The sequence below is a fragment of the Staurois parvus genome, unplaced genomic scaffold (assembly GCF_062004578.1).
Source record: "Staurois parvus isolate SC_StPar_1 unplaced genomic scaffold, SC_StPar_1.0 ptg000165l, whole genome shotgun sequence".
Taxonomy (NCBI): domain Eukaryota; kingdom Metazoa; phylum Chordata; class Amphibia; order Anura; family Ranidae; genus Staurois; species Staurois parvus.
The window spans coordinates 3287841-3304791 of NW_028317961.1; the positions used below are offsets into that span (position 1 = coordinate 3287841).

The following is a 16951-nucleotide window of genomic DNA, read 5'->3' on the forward strand; positions in this document are numbered from 1 at the left end:
TGAAAGTGTTGTTAGGTTTGACCTCCTATTATATGGTTTTTGGTAAATCTAAACCAAAAATTTCAAGAAAATTGCTTTAGATTTACCAAAAAAACATATAATATGAGGTCAAACCTAAACAACACGTTCAACTGTATGCAATTAAGCAAGCCCTTGTACTACATAGTTGAAGGTAAATCTAAAGGAAATTGGGCAGAAATTGAAAAGAAAATTGTACAGTGTATGACCAGCCTATTGTCTGCCGATTCAATCACCTTAATCAAATCACACGTTGATCGATTAAAAAAATTTGAAGCATGTGTGGTCACTGTACAATCACATTGTATTGTGTATGTTCAACCTTGGATCTGTCAACAAGTATCTAGTGCAAGGACCTGTCTAAATGAATACAAATGAATTGTATCGCTAAGGTAGGATCTACTATTAAGCTGCTTTTTTTTGTAAATGTAAAGTTTATTGTACATAAATTGTATGGTAAGATTGTAATGTATATGGTGAACGTTAGACCATCCTAAATGCAAAGTACACCTGTCATGAGAGGAATATAAGTGGATGCCATTGCTGGGCTCCTTTTAAAAATGATAGTGACCTAGCAAGGCCTGGATTCAGTACTTCTGAGTATCAAACCTGGATAAAATATGCTGGAAATTAAAATCAGAGACTGCTTTTTGTAAGATTCATGTAGCCAATGGTGTGCAATGATGTGTTGTACATTAAAACAACCAGCAGATGTCAGTAAGTAGTTTTACAACTACAATGCAACTGGTGACAGCCACACGTGTCATGCAGCAGGACTTTTACATTCTTGGATCTTACTGTGTGCTAAGCAGTTGCTGCAGAAATATGCAAAGCTGATCATTACATTAAAGCACTTGTCTTTATTAAAGCAAAACGTCATGGTTTCATGGCCTACATTTTTTATTTATTCTGTATTTGAATAGTTGTCCAAATAGTTTTATTCTGAGAAACAACAGCATACTGCAGATGTAAAAAGGCTTAGCCTTTTGTGCATTGTGTATTTTGATAGCTAGAACCTGATCTGGTGTGTTTTATATACTGAATCATCTTCTTATGTACAGTGTCAATAATAATCGGCCTGTACTGAAAGAAGCATGTAAGATAGGTACCATTCATGTTTCCCTGTTAGAGATTATTGGGTCATGCAGAAATAAAAGGGTCATGCAGAAATAAAAGTGTACTTTCCTTTTTTGGTTTACAGAAACAATAATACAGAACATTTTGTTAGTGCATTGAATTTCCTGTGGATTAAAAAGTAACTTTGATCACGTAATTATTTTAAAGCTGGTCACGCAACAGGGCTAAAGGTACTTACATGGTTGCAGATGAAGTTGACATGTTTATTATGAATCTGATATTCATTCACTTGTTTGGAGGAGTAAAAGCAAAGCACAAACTGATCTTAAAGTGATACTAAACCCACAACAGTAAAATAAGTCTGTATATGCAGCAAAGCATGCTTGTTATACTCATTGTAGAACCTAAGGGGTTAATCCTCTGCATTTTGTGAAAAGGCGGTTTGATCCTGTCTTCTCTGATCCACCCCTTTTGTACTGTCCCCAACCCATCTACCATAGTACAGAGCAGCAGTGGCAATCTACACATGCTCTGTTTTGGTGTGTATTGCTAAAGAGTTTTTTTTTTGTGGGGGAGGTTGCATGTGTTCAACAATCAGTGCTGTCCGGACAGCGGAGGATCGGGGTCATGCATCCTAATAGGACAGACAGAGGAGGATGAAAACTCCTCCTACAAGTTTAACCAGTGCTCTGCCGGACACTGATAGAAGTCACAAGACTACTATGTACTGCTAGTGAGAAAAGGTATTTAGCAGTCTATTTTTAGTAAAATAATTGCATTTCCATGTTTTGTGTACTGTGAAAGATCTGATATAGTGAATGCAGGGTCCTGGGTTTAGTTAACACTTTAAGCAGATCTTAAAATGGAACTGTACTCACCTATGTGTTTGCTACTCTTCACTACTCTATGCTGCCATTTTCTCCTAAGTGTCTTTTTTGGTCTCCCATCACTCATGTCCCCCCATTTGGTGCCCACCACTGATGTCATTCCTGAAAATGCACACAGGAATTACATTGTCCCCATGAACTGGCTGCATTTCCAGGATCTGGATGAGCTGGGGTGTATGTTGCAAAGCTCATGTAAGACAGTGTACAGTCATTTAACAGTACTAGGAGAGAAGGGAAAGGATTTTTTTGCAAAACAGACCTGCAAAGTCTCTTCTGCTACAAATTATACAGAATAAGTAAATAACAATGATTATTATTTTGTTACAATGGCATCTGAAAGTCGTGGGATATATTAGGCAGTATGTAAACATGTTGTCTTGCCCTCCAGAGGATTTACCCCCTGACCAGGCCATTTTTTGTGGTACGGCGCTACTTTACTTTAACTGACAATTGCGAGGTCATGCAACGCTGCACTCAAATGAAATATCCGTCCTTTTTTTCCCACGAATAGAACTTTCTTTATTTATTTGTGGTATTTGCACTATCAGAAAAAAAGTCCGCCAATTTTGAGAAAAAAACTATATTTTTTACTTTTTGCTATTAAACATGTCCAGTAAAAAATTTAAAAAAATCGAAATTCGTCATAAATTTAGGTCAAAATGTACTCTGCTACATGTCTTTGCTAAAAATATCCAAATACGTGTAAATGAAATGGTTTACGTGAAAGGTATAGCGTTTACCAATGATGGTATATATACTGGGCTTTTTAAAAAAATGTTACTAGTAATGGCGGCGATCAGTGACTTATAGCGGGACTGCGGCAGGCATTTTGACACTGGGAGGATCTGCCTTGGTGTCACTGACATCCCCAGTGAAACCAATACAGTGTACTAATGGCACTGGGCAGGAAGAGGTTAACATGAGGAGCGATCAAAGGGTTAACTGTGTCAGTGTGCTTCACTGTAAGCACACTGCTTTGCATACTAACAATTCTCCCCCCTGTCAGAGATCCTCGGCAATCACCGGGTGCCGGGGAGTAATCACCTGCCGCGGCCGCAAATGGCAGCGTGGGTAGAGCGCGCATGCGCCCCCTACCTGGAAATGCAAAATCATGTATATATATGTGATTTTGCGTACAGCTGTCGCCCTGTAGCAGTATTTCAGCTATGGGGCAGAGCTAAAGCAGTTAAGTTGATCAATTGAAAGCAGAAACATTGAGCCTCACAGCTTGTTGTGTATAGGGCTGCATAGCAGGAGACTGGTCAATGTACTGACCCTTGTTTTGATTAGTTTCTGTCTTCACACCCTTGGGACGTATTTATTACAGGCAACATTTGCATTTTGGGCTCAATGGAGAGTAAATCTAATCTATACTATGTAGTAGATGTACAATTGATTTTTCTAGACAGACCCAGCTTTTGTAACAAATTACAATACCTATATAAAGAGGAATTTTTCAATCACTTCAAGTGGTAATCCCCCATGGTGAATGTTCCTGCACTTTACATAATGGTGTAATGGTGTCTCCACTTTCTTCCGTATTACATTTCAAATCCTTGTCTTAAAGGATAAGTTCACCTTTGGGAACAAGTTACATGTTCCACCCGTTTTTAGGGTGGAACATGTAACATGCTCAAATAGCCGCAGCCGCCGGCCACCGCCCCCCTCCCTCTGACAGATAATACAGGGAGAAGTCTCCCCATACTATTTTTCAAATTTGAAAACAGCGTGGCCGTGCGGGCCTCCAACCACATGACCATGTCACTCATTCAATGACTTCCGTGAATGAATGAACTATAAGTCCTGACAGCCTTAGTGGCTGTGAAGCGCTGTGGTAGTTCACTGAGGATTCCTGTCAGTATATCTGCTTGTACATCCCGTACGGCAAGCAGATATTCTGACAGGTCTGCAGGAGACCTGCATGACATCAGTGATCTGCTGATCATTGGAGCAATGCTTTCCAGGTTCCTTTAAACAAAAATAATAAATGCACATTTTTTTACCTGCAAACAAATGTGCATTTATTATATTTGTCTAAAAGGTGAACTTAAAGAACTCCATATTTTTTGGTTGTTTTTCCTATATACCTTTTTTTAAGGTCCCCCTAACTATCTTTCCACCTTCTTACCTAGAAGAGAATGACATAGCCTCCAGCTTCCCAAAGTTTCCTGGTATCATGTCAAACATCCCAGAAGGTTTCTGGACAGTCTTCAGAAACTGCATGTGCACCACAGTGTATCATCAGGGGGGCCTGCTGTCTCTTCCTGGTATTTGCAGCCATCCCCCTGATGAATGAATGAACTATAAGTCATTACATCCCAAGAACCCAGAAGAGACATCCAGCTCCCAATGACACATCAAAGAAAGTGGTAGCGCAGGGCAAGGTCTTAGGCAGCAGATTACAAGAGACAATGCTGAGTTTGATTTATGATTAATGAGAATAACACAGGTAATAATGGATTGGAAAAAATGGGAAAGGGGTAGAGAAGTTCTTCTTTAAATTGTCAACAAACAAAGCTCGTACTTTTACTCAATAAGAACTCCAAAATTCAGAACTGAATGAGTTCAAGTATAGTGCTGTATAGTGCCAAATCCAGCCATCACTCCTTGAGGTCACAGATTGACACCACTTAACTTGATTAGGGCTTGCATACACAGGCTTTAAAGACATGCATTTGTTCCAATCACTGTACATGTACTTGACAGGGGCGGACTGACCATTTGGAAACTCGGGCACTGCCCAAGGGCCCGGGGTCAGTAGGGGGCCCCATGAGATGCCCCTGGTACCTTTTTCATAGGCTTTTTTGAGTTTGGGCAAGGACACAGGGGCCCCATGATCCCCTATTGCCCGGGGGCCCCATGAGTTGTCAGTCCTTCCCTGGTACTTGAATAGCCTTTTCCTTGCTAGTCTTAGCACAGAGGCTGTGTTTTATCTTCTTCTACCTGTGTCTGAGAAACTTAGCAGCAGGAACAGCTCTCGATAGGCAAAAAATGAAAAGCAGGTCAAACACAGTCTCAGAACAGTCATCAAACTGGAAAATGAAGGAAGATTGAATTCTGCAAACTAGCGTTTATAGCACACTTCAAATTCAAATCTAACGTAAAATAAAAATAAAAGCTTGTGCTTTTACCATCAACATCAATTCATCAACATATGCCCACTTTATACTGTACTTGCTAAAAATTCAGACTCTAAAATTTAGGTTTGTTTTTAAACATTGGTAAAACATTGGTAAAATATTCATGCTAATACAGAGTGCTTTTTGTGGCAGAATAAACCCAAAAGAAAACATTTATTATATTGCAGTTTATCAATTCTTTGATGTGATGGCTGCATTTGTTTTTATTTTAGGCTTTCATTCTTTGATTTCCATCTGGTGATCCAGCCAGTAAGTCTGTTATTTTTCAAAAGAACAATCTCTCCTGCAGATGTATGTTAGAGGGTTGAGACAAACCACTTACCAGTGACAGGCAGGTTTACTATGATCAGCTTTTATTTATTTATATGAAGAAATAAAAAACATCTGCTTACAAAGAGTTAGCTGGAGTTCAGTTTAAAGTGAAACCTCACTCTCTCAATCAGCCTGGATTATTTTTAATCTAGCATTAGTAAATACATTAAAAATTATATCATACTTATTTTTTTGAAACTTTTTTTTTTTACATTTCTTTAGTCACTTCCTAGTTTATATGCCTAGGCAAATGATGTCACACATTCCAGGAGTCTTCAGGACGGAAGGAGGGGTTTTCTCAGCTAAGCACATCCTCCTGCCTGTATGCCTGAGCTAAGAGCAGATGGATTCCAAGAAATAAATGCTACATGAATCCTCTACCCTTACTCAAGATGGCCACAGCCAGATATGCTAATGGGGTTTTTTTCTATGTGATTTCACGGCAAAATATAGTATTGGGACATGGATGGATGGGAAAGTTTGCTTTGAATATTAAAATTAAATTAAATAGCACATTTGGTTTTTGGAGCTCAGATTCAGTGTAGTTCCACTTTAAAAGCATTAGTGTTTCTAAATCTGTTAACACATTTACACTCCCCTCCACCTAAATTACCACTGCTGCTGTCCAAAGGTGTCTCTGTGCTCCTTCCTCCAGAGTGGAGCACTCTAATACAGGAGGTGTGTAACTGGCCAGATCACCAGTTGGAAACAGAGGGAAAAAAGCCTAGAAAAGAAAACAAATGCATCCACCACATCTAAAGATTGATAAGTTGCAATATGTTACATTTTTGGTTTTGTGTTTAATACAGCTTTAGTAGATGAAACCCCTAAGTGAATGACATTCAGTCTGCTAAAGCACCCTCTATCATGAACAAATTGCAATTTTTAAAAATAAAATACCCTTTTCACTTCTGATGATTTCCTGCAGCCACTTCTTGTCTATCAGTCAATCCAGGAAGGCTGAATAGCATTTGCTAAGGTGAGTGACAACAGTGAACCATGCTTGCGTAATGTGTGTTGAAACCGCCAAATGTAGTCTCTGTTATAAGCCAGCATGACTGAGTGACAATGCAGGAGCACAGCTGGGAGACAGAAACAAAGCCTTGCCACCCTTTGTCCAGAAATGCCTGAAGATAAAGTAACAACTTTTTTTAATAAAAGCTGCAGATTTAAAAATACTGAAAATACCTATGACATGTTAAAGCCCTACTCGGGCGAGCATAAAAAAATGAGCCATGTAGTAGGACCTCACCATACTGCAGACGTTAAATGCTTGTTAGGACTAGGGGAAGAAACTGCCAAGCTGGCCATACATTGTAAAGCTGGCCAATTGCAGATTATTCCATCTACATGCAAACAAGGGAAATCGAGGAATCCCCCCCCCCTCTTACTTGCCACTGTCAGAATACACTGATCAGAGGCTTCAGCTAACTGGCTTAAAAATTTCCCAACATATCCCTTTGCCAGATATCAATTTCTGTTGAGTGGAGGAACCCACACACTGACTGAAATTCATCCGATCCCTGCTGAACCATTCAAATTTCCACCAGCATTACCCAGCTTAACATTTTCCTTATTTATTGCTCTGGCTGGCTTCCATCCCCTGTGTGACCGATCCTCCAGAGCTTCTTCTCTTTGGCCCTTCGGCCAGCTGTTGCCCTCTGACCTCATCACCTTCAATGTGGGACCAACAATCCTGCACTGTACTTGAGGGCTGCCAGGTCGCTCACAACCAGGAGCATCGGAGAGAAGAGGAGAGTGCTGGTGCCCAGGATAGCAAGGAATACAGCAAGTATGATAACTGCTTCCTCTACCCCTGAACTTAAAGTGGAACTAAACTCTCAATCGGCATTAAAGCGGAGCTCCAGGCTCCCCCTAAAAAAGTAACTGTCAGCAGCTACGAATACTGTAGTTGCTGACTTTTTATATAAGGACACTTACCTGTCAAGGGATCCAGCGATGCCCTCACCCAAGCCGATTCTCCAATCAGCTTTGGGTGCTGGCGCTGGCATCTTAAAGTGTTACTAACCCCACAATGGTAAAATCAGTCTGTATATGCAGTAAAGCATGCTTGTTATACTCATTGTGGAACCTAAGGGGTTAATCCTTTGCATTGTGTAAAAAAGGCCATTTGATCCTGTTTTCTCTGCTCCTCCTCTTGTTCAAAGGTAAACGTCTTATCACCTGATAAGACAGGCTGAACTGTAGCCATTCTGCACATGCTCTGTTTAGTGTGTATTGCTAGAGAGTTTTTTTTTTCCTGGGAGAGTGTATGTGATCAGCACAGGGCCAATCAGCACTGTCCAGACAGAGGGTCAGGGGTTTTGCATCCTCCTAGAGCAGAAAGAAAACTCCTCCTACAAGCTTTAACCAGTGCTCTGCTGGACACTGCTAGAAGTCACAAGACTGCTCTAACTGCTGATGAGAAAATTTATTTAGCAGTTTATTTTTACTCAAATAATTGTTCTTCCATGTTCTGTGTACTGTGGGAGACCAGATAGAATGAATGCAGGGTCCTAGGTTTAGTAACACTTTAAGTAAGGGAAGCCATCAGTTTGCGGCTTCACAGATGGGTTCTTATTGCGTATGCGCAAAGCACACTGTGCTTCGTGAATGGTCCCACAATCTTCTGGAACCTGTGAAGTGTCCCAGAAGGCTGCGGGGGAAGGAGGGGAGGGCCGATCTTCTGGATTAGATCACCATGGCACATCTGACCGGAAATGGAAGTGGGTACCTGTCAAAACCAGGTCCCTGCTCCCCCCAAAAAGTGACAAATGTGGCAGTGGAGGAGGGGAGGATGCAAACAAGTGGAACTTCCCCTTTTGGATGAACTTCCACTCTATTTTAATCCTTCTGCTGCTACCATTAGAAAATAGGAAGGTAGATTATATTTACTTGTTTTAAACTATTTTTTTTTACATATTTTCAGTTGCTTCCTAGTTTCTGGTTTAGGCCAAAATGATGTTATGCATCCCAGGAGTCTTTATGGGAATTTTTTTTTCTTACCTGGATGAGGGGCAGATTATTTCAGGAAGTAAATGCCACATAAATGGCCTGCCCTTACTCAAGATGGCCATGGCTCAAAATACTGGGGGGGGGGGTTACAAAGTGATTTTTCCACACAAAAAAGCATGTAGACATGGATGGATGGGTGAGTTTGTTTTGAATATTAAAAATTAATTCAATAGCATTTTTGGTTTATGGTGCTCAGATACAGTTTACATAGTTTCATAGTTACATAGTTAGTCTGGCTGACAAAAAAGACAAAAGTCCATCTAGTTCAACCATTAAAAAAAAAAAGTTATAATCCTATACCCACAGTTGATCCAGAGAAAGGCAAAAAAACACAACAAAACATGATCCAATTTGCTCCTACAGGGGAAAAAATCCCTTCCTGATACCCCGAGAGGCAATCAGATATTCCCTGGATCAACTTTACCTATAAATGTTAGTATCCAGTTATATTCTGTGTATCTAACAAAGAATCCAGGCTTTTTTTTAAAGCAATCCACTGAGCTGGCCAGAACCAACTCTTGAGGGAGTCTATTCCACATTTTCACAGCTCCCACTGTAAAGAAACCTTTCAGTGTTTGGAGATTTCTTTTCCTCCAGATGTAAAGAGTGCCTCCTCGTCCTCTGTGATGACCTCACAGTGAATAGCTCTACAACGAGTTCACTATATGAACCACTGATGTATTTATACATGTTGATCATATCCCCCCTTAATCTCCTCTTCTCAAGAGAGAATACATTCAGTTCCTCTAATCTTTCCTCATAGCTGATCTCCTCTATGCCTCTTATCAGTTTGTTTGCCCTCTCTGTACTTTCTCCAGTTCCCCAATGTTCTTTTTGTGAATTGGTGCCCAAAACTGAACTGCATATTCCAGATGAGGTCTTACTAATGATTGTACCGGGGTAATATGATATCTCTCTCTCTCTGGAGTCTATACCTCTTTTAATACAAGAGAGGATTTAGTTCTGCTTTAATGAGAATTTAACCCATTAAATGCAGGGGTGAGAGGGGGCACACTGCAAGAATGTATATTTTTTTAAATGCTGGACTTCAGTGTAAAAACACAGCATTTTGGGATGCAAGACAGACACAGGTGGCGTGCACAGCTTGCTGTCAGCAGCATATCAAAATCAATGCTGAAATATGCATTGGCCGGACGCTGTTCTGAGCGGCACTCATGGACGTATGCCCTAAAGTCGGAATTCCTGCATTTGGCACATACGCCTCATATGACCCTAAGCCCAGGTTCACACTGAATACGATTTTGAAATAGTGCGACTTCACCTAAAGCTGCATGATTTCAAAGTTGCATGTCAGTGTGCGAATAGTAAGATATCTGTGTGACTTCATGCAAGTCGCACCAGAAATTGCCAAAAGTAGTGCAGGAACTACTAAGTTCGCACCAATTAGAACGGCTGCATTGTGAACAATAGGGTGTGACTTGTCATGCGATTTGAACTGTCAAATCGCACAACAAGTCTCATGGGCGTGAATGGGGGCTAAACACAAGTAGCACTCAGAACAGATTCCAGCTGAATACAGCCACCACTCATTTCAGCCTATCATTGATTTTTAGATGCTGCTGCCAGCAGTTTGTTTGCCGCATCTGGGCTTCTCTTGCACCCAAAAATGACAGTTTTTAACGCTCTACAAACCAAACTTCCCCTGTTCTTGAGCCTTTAAAGCTTCCATGAGATTATAGTGCCTGAGTTTATATCTACCTTAATAAAAAATGTACTGTACTGCTAATAACTAGGAGAATGGATTGGTTACCTTAGTAACATATCCTGTTAAAGCCTTAATTAACACACTGTACACTAATATTTAAAAAATATTCCAACGACTGCGCTTCAAATGCATTTACTATTACTGCTTGATGTATTCATCCCTGTAGGTGGTGTATGAAAACTAGAGCAAGAGCTGAATATTTGACAGGCTCTATCTAGACAATTTATTATTTAAAATAATGCAAGAGTTTGATATTTAAAAAAAAAAAGGGAATGATTCCTATCAAGCTGCGTGCTTTTCTTAATGTGGCTCTCAGTTAATCACAGGAAACAACAACCCATGAGGATAACAGTGTTTACTAATAACTTTTTATTTTTATTTTTTCAAAGGCAGCGCTCATTAATAATATTTGACTTGAATTTCCAGGAAAGAGAGCAGCACATCTTTGTTTTATCTTGATGTGGGTGCTAGTTCTCCCTTCCTCCTCTGCTGCTCCTCCTATCAGTCCATCTCCACCTCCTCTCTGCCTCTTCCCTCTACATACAATGATCAGTACAGGAGAGGAAAGCTCTACTCTATTACTGTACATGGAGGAGGACGATGGGGGATCACCGGCTGCACACAGCTCAGCTTCCCTAGGAGGGTGGACATGTCCCCTGGACTCTGAACTCACCTCCAAACTCACACAACAGGTAAGTGGACCACTCCTCTCTCATCACTGTCTCCTACCTGCTTGTCAAATCATTTGTTCAACTTTATGCAACCTGCCACCTGCTTATATCAATTGTACAAACTTAGTCGCTTCTCTTTAATGCAGTATGCAAGAAGGATAAAAGAGTTGTAAACCCAATTACTAAACCTTTATTTAAGCATTAACACATATGAGTTATTTTTAATATTTCTAAATCTGCAGTTTTTGTAAAATAATATCTGGTGATCTTTCCATGATCAGACGCTTCTTGTTTTAAGGTGACACAGTGCTTTGTCCCTGTCTCCCAAGTGTGTTCTTGTGTCACCTCCCCGTCACACAGGCTTCCCGGAGACTACAAGTGGCTGTTTTAATACAAATTAAGCAGGCATTGTCCTCCTGTTATCAACTTCGGCAAACCCGCTCTGTGAACTGGCATGCAATGTGCATACAAGTGCATGTAGACATGAAGTGGCTGCAAAGAGACTGCAGGGGATCAGCAACACTGGGATTTATAAAGGATGAAGAAAAGCAGAATGCAACTATTTTTTTTTTTAAGAAATTACTGTTGTTGTTGATATACAAGATTTTGATGTATTGCTTAGTTAAGGTTTACATCTACTTTTAATACAAAAATAAAGGCATAGAAATATATTGAGTAAGATGTTTATAGCACTTTATCTATTTATCAGTATATCTATCTATCTATCTATCTATCTATCTATCTATCTATCTATCTATCTATCTAATCTATTCATCCATTCATATCTATCGATCTATCTATCTATCTGTCTATCCTTTCATCCACCTCTATCTATCTATCTATCTATCTATCTATCTATCTATCTATCTATCTATCTATCTATCTATCTATCTATCTATATGAATGGATGTATGGATAGATAGATAGATACTGCAAATAGGATGCCAGATAGATGATAGATAGATAGATAGATAGATAGATAGATAGATAGATAGATAGATAGATAGATAGATAGATAGATATGGATGGAGAGATAGATAGATACATAGCTGGATGGATAGATAGATAGATAGATAGATAGATTGATAGATACTATAGATAGACAGACAGTATGATAGATGGTTAGATAGATGGATATGGATATGGATTGATAGATAGATAGATAGATAGATAGATAGATAGATACTGTAGATAGACAGGCATATGGTTAGATAGATGGATATGGATGGAGAGATAGATAGATAAATAGATGGATGGATAGATAGATAAATAGATGGATGGATAGATAGATACATAGATGGATGGATGAATAGATCGATCGATAGATAGATTGATAGATACTGTAGATAGACAGACAGTATGATAGATGGTTAGATAGATGGATATGGATTGAGAGATAGATAGATAGATAGATAGATAGATAGATAGATAGATAGATACATGGTTCCTAGATGCATGCATTAGTGTAGTCTAAATAATAGAGCTGGTGATGTGACAGAGCCTGTCCGTACTTCTTTATTTAGAGCTGATTTCCTGTTTTCTGTCCCCAAGGAACATGTTCTTTTTCTGGAGTTAATGACATGCACAGTGGACTGAGCGTTTTCATTGGGCCCTTTGCTCTTTAACCCTTGCTGAGAAGCTCTACCTGGATATCACCAGCTCAAGATCTGCATATCTATCTTCTGGCAGAGTGAAGTGTGTCTGGCCATTGGATCATGGATAATGAATGTTCAGCAAGCATGAATCCCAGCTGAAACCCAGCAGAAAAGACTGATCCTGGGCAACCACTCGCAGGGTGCTGCACCTGCGGGAAACATGTGTCAGGACTCAGGCTAGGAACGCCCCAACACCCCATGATGCCAAAGAGAACCAGCTGAGAGGAGGGTGCCTTGCCACTCGCACAGGTGAGACCATTACCCTGCTTCATTCTGTCAAAGAACGCAGAACACATGACAAAGTGACACCATGTGATTTTCTAATTAAATACCGCACAGTGTCACTTGGGAACACATGAAGCGGCTTGCAAAGCTCCACACTGTTATCACATTTTCTATCATTTCTGAAGAAAAGAAGTAATTTCAGATAAAGTTTTCTGGTAGCAGACTAGGACGCTTGAAACCGGCGAACTTCTGCCCCTGTGTATTGGCTTTTGTAGTTCTTTTCTTGTCTTGGGAACAGAGGTCAACCCAGTTCAGTACATTTTCCATCAAGAATCTATTTCTAGGAAGCACACAAGCATTGGGGAATTGTCATTTCCCAGCAGGTTATGTAGTGTCAACATTTACATTCATAGACATGTTTGAACATACATAATAAGGTAGTTCAAAGAGCAAAATTAATGGGCTGAGTGCTGTGTAACCCATAGGAGCCAATGACATCTTCTATGGTAAGAACAGTGGTTGGTTGCTATGAGTTATACCTTATTATTCAAGCACAGAACAATTAGTGGGGTTATTTACCAAAACTGGAGAGTGAAAAATGTGGTGCAACTTTGCACAGAAACCAATCAGCTTCCAGGTTTTATTTCCAAAGCTTAATTGGACAAGCTAAAGTTAGATGTTGATTGGCTACCATGCACAGCTGCACCAGATTCCAGACACCAGAGTGCTCCAGTTTTAGTAAATCTACCCCACTGTATTACTGTATTTGCTGATATTCAACATGTATCTTGCCAACTGCTCTGGAACAACTAAAATCTACCCATAACTATATGGGTGCTTGCACATAATACTGATGTTTGACCATCCGATTTCTGACCGAAAATTTGTTCCTAAAAATGCAAGGATAAGCAGTATAGATAACGCAAAATGCACGTATTTGCACTTATAGGCTTGTGAAATACTGCCCAGAAATGAATCTAATCACAGCGCATGTATCCTGTGTGTACAAGCACACTAAAAACAATGGTCTGCATCTACATGAGTAAAAAATGACTGTATGCCTAAGAATGTTTTTAGGAATCAGTGTACAAGAGGCTTATATGCTGCTGTGTGTACATGCAAAGCCACAGGTTGTATATGCTGTCTATATACAGTATATAATACGTTTGGATAGTACATTTAGGTAATTTATAAATATACTATCTAAATTATTTTTTTTTCAGACAATATATATATATATATATATTTATATACCATATACATAAATCATATATATATATATATATATATATATATATATATATATATATATATATATATATATATATTATATAATCAGGGTCTGACTATGGAATCAAAGATCACTTTGTCAAGGATTTAGTTTTCTGGACATAAATGTGTAATACCATCTCTTCAGACTCATTAGCTGCACTCTCAGGTATTATGATATGAAATAATAATGTGCTATTTATAGTTCACTGGGAATGTGTGTAGAGATTTAATAATGGAATTACACTTCACTGGTCTCTGACCACAGATGCCAGGAATTCATTTTCTGGGGCAGGAAGGTTATCATGATAGATAGTGACAAAGGTGGGATGTGTTCATTTTGTAGCTTTTCCTTAACATTTACCATTAAACAGCAAGCGTTTAGAAATGTGTTGGGTACATATGTATAAATAGTCTTTTGCAAAAAAAAAAAAAAATAATAATATATATATATATATATATATATATATACATGCACATGAAAGACAGTAAGGATGCAAGGTGGTCCATACTAGCAAAACTGAGTGCAGTTGATTTATAAAGCTGAACTCCGGACACAAAAACTATAATTTGAATATTCTAACTCCGTAGCCACAAAGGATATGAATCCACTTTGTTTGCACCAAACACCTTTGCAAGCCCAGTTATTTAGCTTGTAAAAGCAGCAGTGGCCTTGGCACTTTCTGTACATAGCCTGATCAGAGAGCAGAGTTGTGGGAGGGTGACCCAATAGGTCCAGCAAATACAGGCTACCTGTAGAAAAATGCAGAAGGGGGTGGATACAAAACCAGTCACCCTGAACAAAAAGAGAGCAGTAGTGACCAGACTTTATTATTTCTGCACTTGATTACTGCACAGATCTGGAAAAAAATACACAATTCACACCAACACATAATATTTGCTAATCTTGGAATTCAGCATTTAAAGTATATGTCTTTTTCTGGTTCTTAAACCCTTTCTTTGAGGAAAACAAAACTCCTCCTTGGCAGTGGCGCTGCTCCCATATGGCAAGGATAAATGCTTTTTTAGGTCTAGGGTACTGGAAAAAGCAATTTTACTTACCCAATTCTCCACTCCAACAGGCTTCCTCCGCACTGCTAGACTGGTCCCTACAGCCTCTTCTTCTCTGTGCTCCGGCTGTTGTATGCCCTCTAATGTCATCAAGCACAAGGCAGGGTCCATGGCCCTGCATTAGTCTTGAGAATGCCAAGGGACAGTCTACTACCAAAGTGAAGAGGAGAAGAGGAGAGCGCTGGTTGCTAGGGAAGCAGTGGATTGGGTAAGTGAAAATGCTTTTTCCAGTACCCTAGAGCTAAATAAGCATTTAAAGGAGAAGTGTTGGAATAGAAAAAAACAAACACACATACTCTTTGTATGCTGCTGCATCATCTGATGCTGTGGCTGTCCCCTTCCAGCTTTAAGTCCAATAACTGAGTGATCACATGAGCGTTAATCAATCAGTTCTTGGTCTGCTACCAGCAGGGAGAGGTGAATGTCAGTCCTCTCACTCTGGTCTGCCCCACCAGTGCTTACTAGAGTGCCGGACAGGAGAGGGGGCAGGGGAGGCTGGCTTGGGCCGCTGAGAAGCTGAGCAAGCTGCCGATCAGGCATCCAGACATTATTGTCAAGATACTGGAGCGGCTCTGTGATGTAAGGCAACAGTGGGGTTTAGCGGGCTTTGCCTTTAGCCTGCTATCAGCTGATTTAGCCCACTATCAGCTTTCACCATAGTTTTCTTTTAACCAGGGCTTTTGTTCTCATAGATAGGTGCAGGAACCTCCCCTTTCTGAATCAACCCTCGTTTCCACCACTACCCACCTCCGAGCACCGTTCCTTGGTTCCACCCCCTACCCATCTTCCAGTACAACCCTATTAGAGAATACAGAATCAAGTATCATTTTGTGGTGTTAAGTGATTTGTATGGAATTTGTTACTGAGAACAAGAAGAGTAATAAAATAGATCCCCTGCAGCCAGCAACACTAGACCCCCCAAGTAACAATAGATCTCCCAGCAACAATGGACCACCCGCAACAAAATACAGCCCCCCCACACCCAGAAACAATAGGCCATGGCAGCAACAACAAACAGACTCCTCCCTCAACAATAGATCCCTCCTAGCAGCAATTGATCCCCTGGCAACATAAGACCCCTCCCCCAGTAACAATAGATCCCCCACCGGCAACAATAGACCTTCCCAGCAACAATAGACCCACCTGCAAAAATAGATCCCCACTAGCAACAATAGATTCCCCAGCAGCCAGTATCAATAAGCACTGCAGCACACCCAAGCACCCCTTGCCATTACATATAATCAGTGCTGAAGGTGCCAGAACTGCGTTGCACCACGGTCCCGCTGAAAAAAAGCCCTGCTTTTAACCCTTGCAGTGCAGGGGCAGCCCCACTGTAAAGGAGGATTTTTTCCCCCAGAGATAGGCTATAAGAACCAAAGAAAGAAGTACACACACAGAAGCCAACCATATTAAAGTTATCCACAGCAGCCAATTAGATTACAGCTGTTACTTTCTTTGAGCCTGGGTGGGGGAATACCAATACACATCAAGTATGTTTGTACTACATATGCAATATTCTATGATCCAGTTTTTAGAATACATACCCAGGGCCTGTGTTTGGACTGTGACCTTAGTGGGAAAATAGAGAAGGGGCAAAAGGGGAAGTGAAGAGTGACAGCAGTGCCTTCATGGTTGTTTTAAAATGATACAGTATAAGGTGCAGCATCTACTACACTGGGTGCTTGACTACACTGAGCCTGAATTGGTTAATTACAAAACTTTTACATCAAGGGGCTTATTTACTAAAGCTGGAGAGTGCAAAATCAGGCTTACTTCTGCATAGAAATCAATCAGCTTCCTGTTATTGCCAAAGATTAATTGAGCAAGCCGAGGTTAGAAGCTGATTAGTTTCTGTGCAGAAGTGAGCCTGATTTTGCACGCTCCA

General features: G+C 40.2%; 1 protein-coding gene across 3 annotated transcripts in view; it reads left to right on the top strand.

Annotated features, from left to right (window-relative positions):
* The first annotated feature begins 10671 nt into the window (after positions 1-10671).
* Positions 10672-16951, top strand: part of TMEM200A (transmembrane protein 200A) — a 209468-nt gene continuing 203188 nt past the window's right edge. For 2 of the 3 annotated variants that reach the window (XM_089676299.1, XM_089676297.1), the window contains exons 1-2: positions 10672-10867; positions 12398-12750. The gene's annotated coding sequence lies outside the window, so the exon portion shown is untranslated. Of the gene's footprint in view, positions 10868-12397; positions 12751-15084; positions 15275-16951 lie in introns of those variants that run through there. The other variant, XM_089676298.1, reaches the window with a different exon arrangement.